This window comes from Anser brachyrhynchus (genome assembly GCF_964034855.1).
Source record: "Anser brachyrhynchus genome assembly, chromosome: 16".
Classification (NCBI taxonomy): domain Eukaryota; kingdom Metazoa; phylum Chordata; class Aves; order Anseriformes; family Anatidae; genus Anser; species Anser brachyrhynchus.
The window spans coordinates 14,105,907-14,116,328 of NC_137734.1; positions in this window are offsets into that span (position 1 = coordinate 14,105,907).

Sequence of the window (10,422 nt, forward strand, 5' to 3'; positions counted from 1 at the left end):
CTCCCTGCTAGTTCAGTGGTGTATTTCTTCACTGTTTCACTATGGCCACAATCACTTTTTTTTTTTTCATTGATTGTAAGACCAGAAGAAACCACTGTGACCATCTAATCTGTTTTCATATGTATAATAGACCATAGGACATGTCTGGATTAATTCCTAATTTGATTAAAATTAATCTTGGGAAAATATCCAAACTTTTCCCTACAATTTCCAAGCAATGGAATATCCATTTACAACGCTTCATGAGTTGTTCCAATACCAGATTATTTTAGCTTTATTTTTACAGAAAAGTGCCCTCTGTTTGGAGGCTGGAATTTCATCTTCCTCTGATTTGTAGCTATTGGATCCTTCCTCTGTGGGATTTGTGTGTGTGTGTGTGTTGGTGGTGGCCAACATACCAGGACCAAGACATTTTCACCAGAATGGTCACGACTCTTCTGTGAGCCCTGCCACCAGCTAGGCAATGAGCCATCCAAGCTAGCTGCTAGGAAATAAAGCGATGATTCAAACCAGGTTCTCTTGAGGATTACCCACCTCATACAGCCCTACCTGGACATCTGCCCCCCTACTACATGCAGAATTTTCTCCCAAAGTTGGGCATCCAAAGGCCTCCTTTTAATCAGAGTCTCCAGTTCTGGCTGCCTGCCTGGGTGGGCAAGAGACAGGGACTGGTTTTGCAACAGCACCCAAGGGTGCAAGAACTCATTCCCAAAGATGCCTGGCACCATTGCTTTCTTATTCTGCTCTGCCAAAGCTGTTCTGCTTTGGACAGAATAACTTGTGCCAGAGAGAGGGAAGGGGGTTGCAAACACGCATGTGTAGGTGAATGAGTGGGAGTTTACATAGTGGGAGCTTGGTACATAAATCATGCTGCACATCGGGTAGATTTGAAGGAAGTGCACTGAGAAACCATGAGCCTTCAGCCTGGGTGAGACAGAATACTTTATTTTCATGTATGTGAATGAGACCTGAGTTGGAGACAGGCAGCCAGTTGCTTCTGGCTGTCTCAGGAGCAGAACTTCATGGGCCTGAAGAGCTTTGCTGCTAATACTGCAGGTGCCTCCAGACTGTAGATTTAAGGAACAGTCTGGTGGGGATTTTGAGCATCTAATCACAAGACTTAATGTTCCCAGTTCCCATAATAGGTGTTCAGCTTCTTGTTTGTATCTGGGTCATCAGATCCTCAAAGGACAGGAGGTGTGGTGTATTGTAAAACATCCTGAAGTTATTGCTCTGCTGGTGGGAGAGGGTTGCTTTGAAGATGGGTAAATTCCTAGAAATAGAATTAGCAGAATGGGAATGAAAGAGACACCCAGAGAGGTGGTGGGATCTCCACTTCTGGAGATTTTTCAAGACTTCTCCATCCAAAGCCATGGATGACCTGATCTGGTGCTGGTGACAAACCTGCTTTGAGTGGGAGGTTGGATGGATGAGAGACCTCTGGAGCGCCTTTCCAGCCAACATTTCTGTCATGTGGCAGTATGGAGGGATGCAGTCAGGGAAGGTTTTCTGTCGTTGCCTGCATGAAGTCATACTGGAGTCATCAGCAGGTTCTCTAATGCGAAGCAGCTCCTCCCGCACTCCAGCTACAAGAGAAGGCTCTTGTGGGCGTTCTCAGTGAGAGCGCCCTGGGAAAAGGCAATTGCAGTCTGGGGAAGGGGAATTAAACTGTGTCATTTAGAACAGCGATTAAAGAAGCCAACTGAGATTTCAAGGAAAAAAGCATGAATCTATAGGGCACATTAGTTAATTAAAACAGAAACACCGTCTTCAGAAAGATGATGATTTTCATTCACGGGAAGCTTCTGTTTTCTGCTAAAGGCATATTGAATTGGCGACAGTAGCTCAAGACAACCGTGGTTGCTTTTGGAATAAAGCTGTTAGTTCAGAAGAGGAACAAACACACCCCTTCCCTGGAGTCCCAAGTTCTTGGCCGGAGGAGCTTCCAGCCCTGCTGTACTGCATGTTCAGGGTGGAGCAAAGTGATTCAAGCGAAGGCAGATACTGATTATAGTTTAATTGCTGCTGCAATGCCTCTCTTCCCTGTCTTTGCTATCTCCTGGCAGAAGGCACCTCACCCCCATTGGAGACTGGGATGAAACTTTAGCCCCAACAAAGTCTGATGGCCAAATTCCCACGGACTCTGTTCTCCCAGGAACGTGGCCATGTTTTATGCGCAACGGGGCCTCCACTCCCTTTCTTCTGCATCCCCTTTGGATCCCAATTGCGAGCTCACTCTCCATATCATCTGCTGGATCAGCTCAGGCCCATCTGGGAGCTGGGCTGTGCTCCCATAGTGAAGGTCTGTAAAAACGAGTACATGATGGAGGGACTCGAGTAACCCCTGGGTACATTACTGCTAGAGCCAATCGGTCACGAAGCAAAAGGCTAGAAATAGATTTACTTTCAAAGGCCTAGGATTTTTATTTTTTTTTAATTGAAGGGGAGGGGTATTTTTCCCCACTTAATGAAAAAGGCCTTTTCCATGTCATAACCAAGAAAGGAGGCTGTAGCACTTGGCAAACAAACTTCTATTAAGTGCATTTGCTGGAAATGTTTATACTTTGGTCTTGACAACTATCTTGAATATACTGAGCATTGCACTGTGCTCTAGCTTGCATAATTGTGACATGGGAGCAAAGTCCTTATGGGGGAGGTGATAGGCTCTTTCCTTGGGATCTTTTTTTTTTTTTTTTTTTTTTTTTTTAATACCTGCCACTTGCCACAGAGGCAAGAACTTGTTTTGGAAAGTATTTTCCTGCTCTCCAGGGATTTTCTCTTTCCCTTGGCTGATTTGAGCAGCAGCACGAGAAGGATGAAGGGAGCAAAGAGGAGGGGGGAACTCCTTCAGAGCAGGGAAATCACCACTACCTTCCATGCAGGGTGGCAGATGTTTAACAAGGGGTTCTCTGCCTTCCTCCAAAACTCCCCTTCTGCAGCATGTTGCCTGGAAACCCTCTGCTTCTTCCCCTTTCACATTTAATTACTGCAAATTGCTGAAAACTTTATCTAAACTCCTATCAGACAGACAAATCGCTGTTTGATCAGGGCAGATACATGGACCTGAGCGATTCCAAATGTTAATCTCCACTTGCTTTGGGTTTCTGGTGTGGTTTTCTTTCCCTACTGTCAGGATTCAACCCAGTATTTCCCTAGCTGAGTAACAGGAATCTGGGCTCATTCAGGAAGACCTGGGCTCTCTGATTTTGTATATGAGTAGAAGATAAGAAAGGAGGTAGACAGAGATTAGCATAAGAGACTGGTTAGATGAATATGAATGGGTGCTCTCACTTCGAGGCAAATGGATGGCAGTTCAACAGATGGTGGTTGTTCACCAGCCCCTGCCAAATGCTGCTGGCGTGGGGCTATCCTTGTGGATGGGTGTCCCCTTTACAGCTTGATTTCCCTTCTGGAAGCCTCCACAGAAAGGCAACGATATGTAACCCACATGGAGAAGGAATTACTCTTTGCCCCCAGCCTCTGTCTTTGTGGTTGGAGGCTGGGCTGACGCACTGCGTGGGGAGAGAGCCGGAGGGCAATAACCCGTCATCTCGGTGCCATGCTAATTCTGCGGTTAAATATGAGGGTGTCGCACGGCGCTGGTGCTGCTGCTGGCACGGCTCCCTGACACCGACGGGGCACGCACACAGGTGGGGCTTGGCGGCACTCCGTTTCCCAGCGCCGAACCCGCAGCCCATTCCCTACTTGGGGCTGGAGAGGCGAGGGTGCCTCCCAGTGCTGCGACCTCCCCAGGGAGATGGGAACACCTCTGGCAGGAAAGGGCAAAACGAAGAGTGTATCTGAAAGCCTCCCTTTCCCACCTACTCACGCAAGGGAGCCAAACGAGAAGAAAGTGGACATGAGGCTGAGCTTTGGATTTTGATTCTGGTTCATTTTTTCTGAAAGAGTTTCATCCAAAGGCGTGAGATGCAAGTTCTGGCCATCATTTGCAGGCTCCCAGGGAAGGAGCTGGGGTTCTCCAGGACCATCTCAGGTTGGAAGCAGGCTGCATCGTGAAGCTGCCAGGAAGAATTCACTCTGTCTTGACTGGAGTCTGCAATATGCAGAGCCAGGGTGAAGCAGGGAGCCTAAATCACCCAGATGACTTCTAGAACGATTAGTCTCCCCCAGGTCAAGAATGTAGGCAAACCTGACCCGAGGGCTAGCTGCCCTCAGGGCTTGCTTTTATTATTATTATTTTCCTCTGACAAACGCCTGGCTGCCGCTTCAGCCACTGCCCAGATTTCATTTCCCCTGCGGAGCGTAGAAGCTGCCGAGGCACCAAGGAGTTAACCTGTGCTGGAGGCAGGCAGGGAGCCCACAGCCCCAGACTGCCTTCTCTCCCCTGCTCGTGAGAATCCCTCTTCCCAAACTGTTTCGCACACTCGCAGCGCTCACAGTTAACAGGTTGTTTGTCTTGCAGTGGATCGGAGGGACTCTGTGTAAACCTCCATACAACTGAGTTTAATTACCTGCCAAACCTGCACCAGGGCATAAGCCCACATGTTGTATGTGACATTACCAGTAGAGCAAGTACTGGAATGCAGGGGCTAGAATAATTTGACAGCTAACATAAAGCACCGTGATTTATATTTTGGTTATATTGAGATTCCCCCCCCTCCCCAACGCCCCCCCCCCACCTTTGAGAACTCATATAAATATTTACTTGGATCCTAGGACCTTGCTTAACCCTCACAGTGCCACATTTTATCTTCTTCCTTTTTTCTTTTTTTCTTTTTTTTCTTTTCTCTGTCATTTTTGGTTTTTCAGCAGCTACTCCAGAAATGCCTTTCATTTTCAAACATGGAAGGTTTAAAGCAAAAATAACTTCACCTTTAAACTGCTTCATCTGTAAACAATGTGATCCAGTAAGCTTTATATATTTACTGTCATGTTCAATTGCAAACAGATTATGGAGAAAGGTTTCTTTTAAAAGACACAAGATGTTTAATAGAAACATTGGTTTATATTCTGGAGCAGAGACCAGCTGATACCTCTGCTATGTTTTAAATTTGATCCCAGCTACTCTACCTCATTAATTATTGAGCTGAGTAATGTGAATATAAAATCTGTTTGTTTCAAATTTAAACTTACCTGATGTTCGATGTTACCAGGAAAGGGTCCTTTTATTTTATGTCACCTCGTGGTTTAAGTCTGCACACAGTAGGACAGCAATTACTCCATGGGAGAGATCTGCTAATACGGAAAATCAGAAAGCCGTAGGTTTTTCTGTTACTGTTATTATCATGATTCCTGTCTGGCTGCCTGACTTACGCAGGAGTCACTTAGCCCCAGAGGCTCACAGGTATTCGCTTAATACCCTGCTCTTATGGGTGCCTGGCTTGAGAAAAGAGAGGACCTGGAAATACCCTTCCACAAACATTTTCTACTGCCATCCTTGCTATGCCCTTTATCCATCTGTGGGTTAACCTGTCGCTCCTCAAACCAGTGCTGAACCGAATGAATTTGTGCTTTTCCAATCCTTGAGATCAGCATGTGCTCCCGCAGCCCAGTGTAGCGTTACCGCTGCAATACCCAGAATGAAATGCCTGATCCATGGGTCAAGGCTGACATAAAAATAAGGATGGACTGAGTCAAGAGGAGTTTAACAGTCCTATCGTTCTGAGGTCCTGAACGTACCCTGTGTTTCTCTGCTTCAGCATCCACACGGGATGGCTCAGTACTAGAGCTGATGCTAACATTGCAATAGCGATACCACGACTTGTGGAGCTGGATGCCATGCAAGAAGGGGGCCAGACTGGGGATAAATATAAAAGCTTACCCTTAGAATCACATAGGTAGAGATTTCAGACTCAAAAACCCTTTTGCCTGTAATCTTTGGCCACCTTAAATAGGGGGGAAATGGAGATCCAGCGAGCTGTAAGGGCCATGTGAGCTCAGAGAGCTGTCTGAAATGTACGTTCCCTTTCTCATGTTTGCAGAGGCTTTAGGCAATAACTGCACCATGGCGTACGAGCAAGGAAGAAGCAGTTAGCAGAAGTCCAAGGTGCAGGTTTATTGCCCTTTGTAATTTCTCTTCTGAATGGGTCCCCTGAACCAGCAGGAAAGTTTCTGCTCCATTCACTGGCAAATGAGACAGGACCCATTAAAGGACACAGTTATAGCACCCTGCGCTGCCTGCCCCCCCACGCCCCTTGCTGTGTGCGAAGCGGTGCCTGCATGGCCGGCTGCAGGAGCAGCACAGCACGGTGGGACCTGTCCCACCAAGCCTGTCCTCGGCCCGCGGTGCCTCAGCTTCCCCACCCAGCTGCCAAAGGGCACCGAGGGGCCTCCTTCCATCACTTGCCTGAAGTCCTGCAGAAGAAGGACCGAGTAGTGTTTAATTCTCTGCATGCGGTGTCAGATGCTTGGCACGGATTTCTTGCTACACTTATTTCAGAAAAAATTGCACTGCACACAACGCCCTTGTGACAGAGTGTTTAATATCCATTATAAAGCCAGGAGCATCTTTCTGGAAACAAATGAAGGCCCATTAGTGAGAAGCCTAGGCTAAAGCAGAACCAGAGCTGCGTTTTATTGGTGGGAGGCTGCAGGATTTGACAGTCAAATACAGGCACAAACTATGCAGTGTATTTGCGACACATATGCAATGTTGCAATACCAGATGAAAACATCAGAGTTCAGAAATGAAACCATCTCCGTATCTGTGCAGACATGACTTAATATCTCTTAGCATCATGGTGAAAACAGGAGCCTGCAGAGAACGTACGGTTACCAAAATGGTGCATCAGAGCTGCACAGTGCCCTTGTCACTGGAGGAGATCTCCCCAGTATAAACCTTCACCCACTGCCTCCAAAACCACAGCAAGAGGGAAGAAGTTTGAGAGGTTTCTTTAAAGAAAGCACTAAACTTGGTAAAAGGACACATCTTTCCTACCTTGCTCTCTGCCCCTCATGCCTCAGGATATCATAAATTTTTGATACCAATAAAACAGAATATTTGATGAGCTGCTATTTTGCATTAAAGCAACTTTACATGCAAGGATTGCATAATAGGAAGTAAAATTGAATTTTGCCTCAGAACAAGTTCTTATTATTAATTTAAGTGTTTTTTTTTTTTATATTTTAGCAGCAGCTTATCATTCTATATATTTAATTTCTTTCAAGTGAGAACACTTAGCATTGGTTTCCTTATCTAAACAAATCTTTTAAAAGAACACATGTATAAAGTGGAAATGCAGTGTTTTGCATCTGTGCCTTAAGACAAACAGTGAAACTTTAAAAGGGGAAATAAAATATGGCAGAGGACAACTACCTCTAAAGCCTAATAGCAGCCTCTGTGGGACAGGAAAACATACCGCTTTCTTTACGTGGAATGCTTTTTTCTCTCTTTGCTGCAATATGTTTATTCCAGCCATATTGTGACAAACCTGTGAATACAATAAGCCCCCACTGGAGCAATTCTGTTTAAGGCAAAGGATTTGCAGTACCTTAGGTCTGGATAACACCGCAGTCTGTTTTCTAACACTTCCACACACTGTGATGGGCAGGACCAGCTCACAAATATAAATCGTCTCTCCTCAGTCCTGGATGCGATAGTAGGAAAACATTTTGTAGCACTTCATGCTGTGCTCAATACTCACTACCAAAAATCACCATTTGAAAGTCAAGAAAAGGCAGCACTGAAAGCTTTTTTTTTTTTTTCCTTCTTCTTCTCCTTCTTGCATAAAACAAAAGTCCAGTGTGGGATCCTAGCAGACCACTGCATGCTACATTACTGCACACGCTACGTGGGATTATGCAATAAGCTATTTAGGGTGTGCTGTGTGCGCCTGTACGCGTGTAACTTCAGATTCACTCTAACCTTAATGGAGTTAAACATAATGATTTAATAAAGGAAAAAAAAAAAAGAAAAGAAAAGAAAACTTAGTCAAATAAGGAGCGAAACAGCCATTTCCCCCTCGATCGTGGGGAGTTATTCTTTCTTCAATCCTGCAAAGGAGGAAATCAAAACTTGGCGGGGGGAGAAAGAAAGAAAGAAAGAAAGAAAGAAAAATCCGGGACAGCGCTGCGAGCCGAAGCAGCGGCAGGGAGGGATGCTGGAGGCAGGGAGCTGCTCGGGCAGCCCCCGTGGTGCTCGGCAGCCCCGCTCCGAGCTCACCTGGCCGAGCCGCGGAGCCCCTCCGGCCCTGCGCAAGGGGCTGCGCGGCCGCGGAGCCAGCGGGGGCTCGGCCGAGCGCTGGCGATGTTTTATCCCTCGTCCCCGAAACCCGACACCCGCAGCCCCGAAGAGCTTCCCTGACCTTGGGCTGTCAATCACCGAAAGCGAGCAGCCTGCTATAGAGCCGGACGGGCACCGCGCCAGCTGGGGAGAAGAAAAAAAAAAAAAAAAAAAAAAAAAGGAAAATTAAATCCTAAAACAGCTGGGAACAGTTATCTCGCAAGCCCTGGCTCATCCTCATCACACATCTCGCCTGCCCACCCCACTGCTCATCCACCATACGGTACCAGCGCTCAGCATCTCTGGAAAGTCTTAGACCGAAGCATCTGTCTTTAGTCCAAAAAAAGTCTTTTTAGTCTTAGATTTCTCTGTTTTGGAATTAAAGGCAATCAGTTTTATACACTCTCGTGGAGGGAAGGGAATATTTGAAGCAGTCTGTTAAGCGGTTGGCAGAGACAGTCTGTAAGTTTTGTGTCGGTAAATGGGGTGAGGGGGTTGTGTTGCCAATTGTGTTTCCTGTCTGAGTGTCTCGTTTAATTCTGGGAGCAGCCGTAGCCAGTAGTCACCTCTGCCCCGGAGGGGGGATGCAAATCTCTCTACAGCTGTTAGCAATAGCTCTTGCAAAACTGCGAGATCAAACAAAATAATGTGATTTTCACTGAAGGGAATCGTCCTCCTGCACTACACGAGCTCACAACTGAACCGTCCTCCGGCAGCCAGATTTGGAGATGCGATCCTGGAGCTCTCCCCCGCCTCATCCCCGGGCGTGGGGGGCAGCGGCCTCCCCTGGCCGTGCTGCCTCCGGGGGGGCCCGATGGGGTGACCCGAGTGTCGGGGTCCGGTCCCGTCTTGCCGTCACCCCGATCCCAGCCTCCCTGAGGCTGCAGGGAATGAGCTGGGGACCGCTTCTTCTTGCTTGCGTGGGGCATTTTTTTTTAATATATATTTTTTTTCAGCATCTTCAGCCCCTCCGAGCTGTGTCATTCATGGGCGCTGCCGGAGCCCCGGTGCCCAGCTGGAGCCTTCCGGCCTCCTTTGGAGCCTCGGGGGAGGACAGGCTACGGGGCTGCTGCGCATCCCGGGAGAGCAGCGGGCCCCCAGCCCCGGGCAGGGTTGTGATGGGGAAAAGTGGCTCCGAGGAGGGACAGACAAAGCAGCACATCCGGGGGTGGGGTGGGGGGGAGAAGAGGGGCTTGGGGAGGGAAGCTGCCTCCCAGCCCGCTGCTGACCCCCAGATCCTCTGCAGAGCTCTGGGTGGAGAGCGGGCAGCTGGGGAGCATCCCTCCGGGCCCGGCAAGACGGCTGTAGAGGGGGGGGCTCCTTTTCCTTTTGGGATCAAGAAACTGCCCTCCATCGTGCCCCCGACTCCTGCGCCAACAGCCCTTCATGAATCAATGAGGAACGGAGAGAGGTCATCGGCAAAACGCGGGGACGGCACCGACACGAGAGCAAAGCGGGGCTGGGAGAGGAGTGCGGGGGTCACCCTTTGCTTATGGGGTGCCCGGGGAGGGGAGTGGCCCTGGCCAGCCACATCGGGGCCGAGTGCCGGTGGTCCTCGGGCCCCTCGGTATGTCAGAGACCCCCTCTGATGTCGGGGAGGGGGAACGAGCCCGACCCCCGGGCGCGCAGGGCAGGGCGCAGGGCCGGGGGCGCAGCTCGGAGCATCCCCCGGGGCCACCCAGCGCCACCAGGTCCCGGGGCCACCGAGCCCCAGCTGTGCCCGTGGCGGTGCTCGGCCGCTTTTGCTTTTCTTTTCCGTCGGAAAAATGAAAAGTCGGGAAGGGCAGAGGCGGCTGCAGCCTCCCTGACCGGATCCCGGCTGTGCCCCGCCGCCGCCACCGCTCCGCGGGGGGAATCCGGAGGGCTTTTCTAAGGCCTGTTTTCCTATTTTGTTGTTGTTGTTGTTGTTCAATTAGCCCTGGTGATTTATTCAATGCATGCATGAGGGGACATTAATATGCGGTGGCAGTTCCCACAAACAATATTCCTCTCAGGCTCTCTGCAGCCATAGCGCTTACTGGCAAGGGGGGAGGCGATATAGGGGAAGCCAGGCTCCCCGTCCCTTTCCTCCTCGTCCCCCCTCGCAGGGCAGCTCATCCTCCGGGCCTGACCCATGCAGACGGGGACTGGGACCTGCCCCGGCCCCTCTCAGCCCCCCCGGCCCAGCTGGCTCTGACAAGGCAGGGATGCGGCTAGGATTGATGAGGGGATCGGGATTTTAAGTTACTGTATTTGCTTTT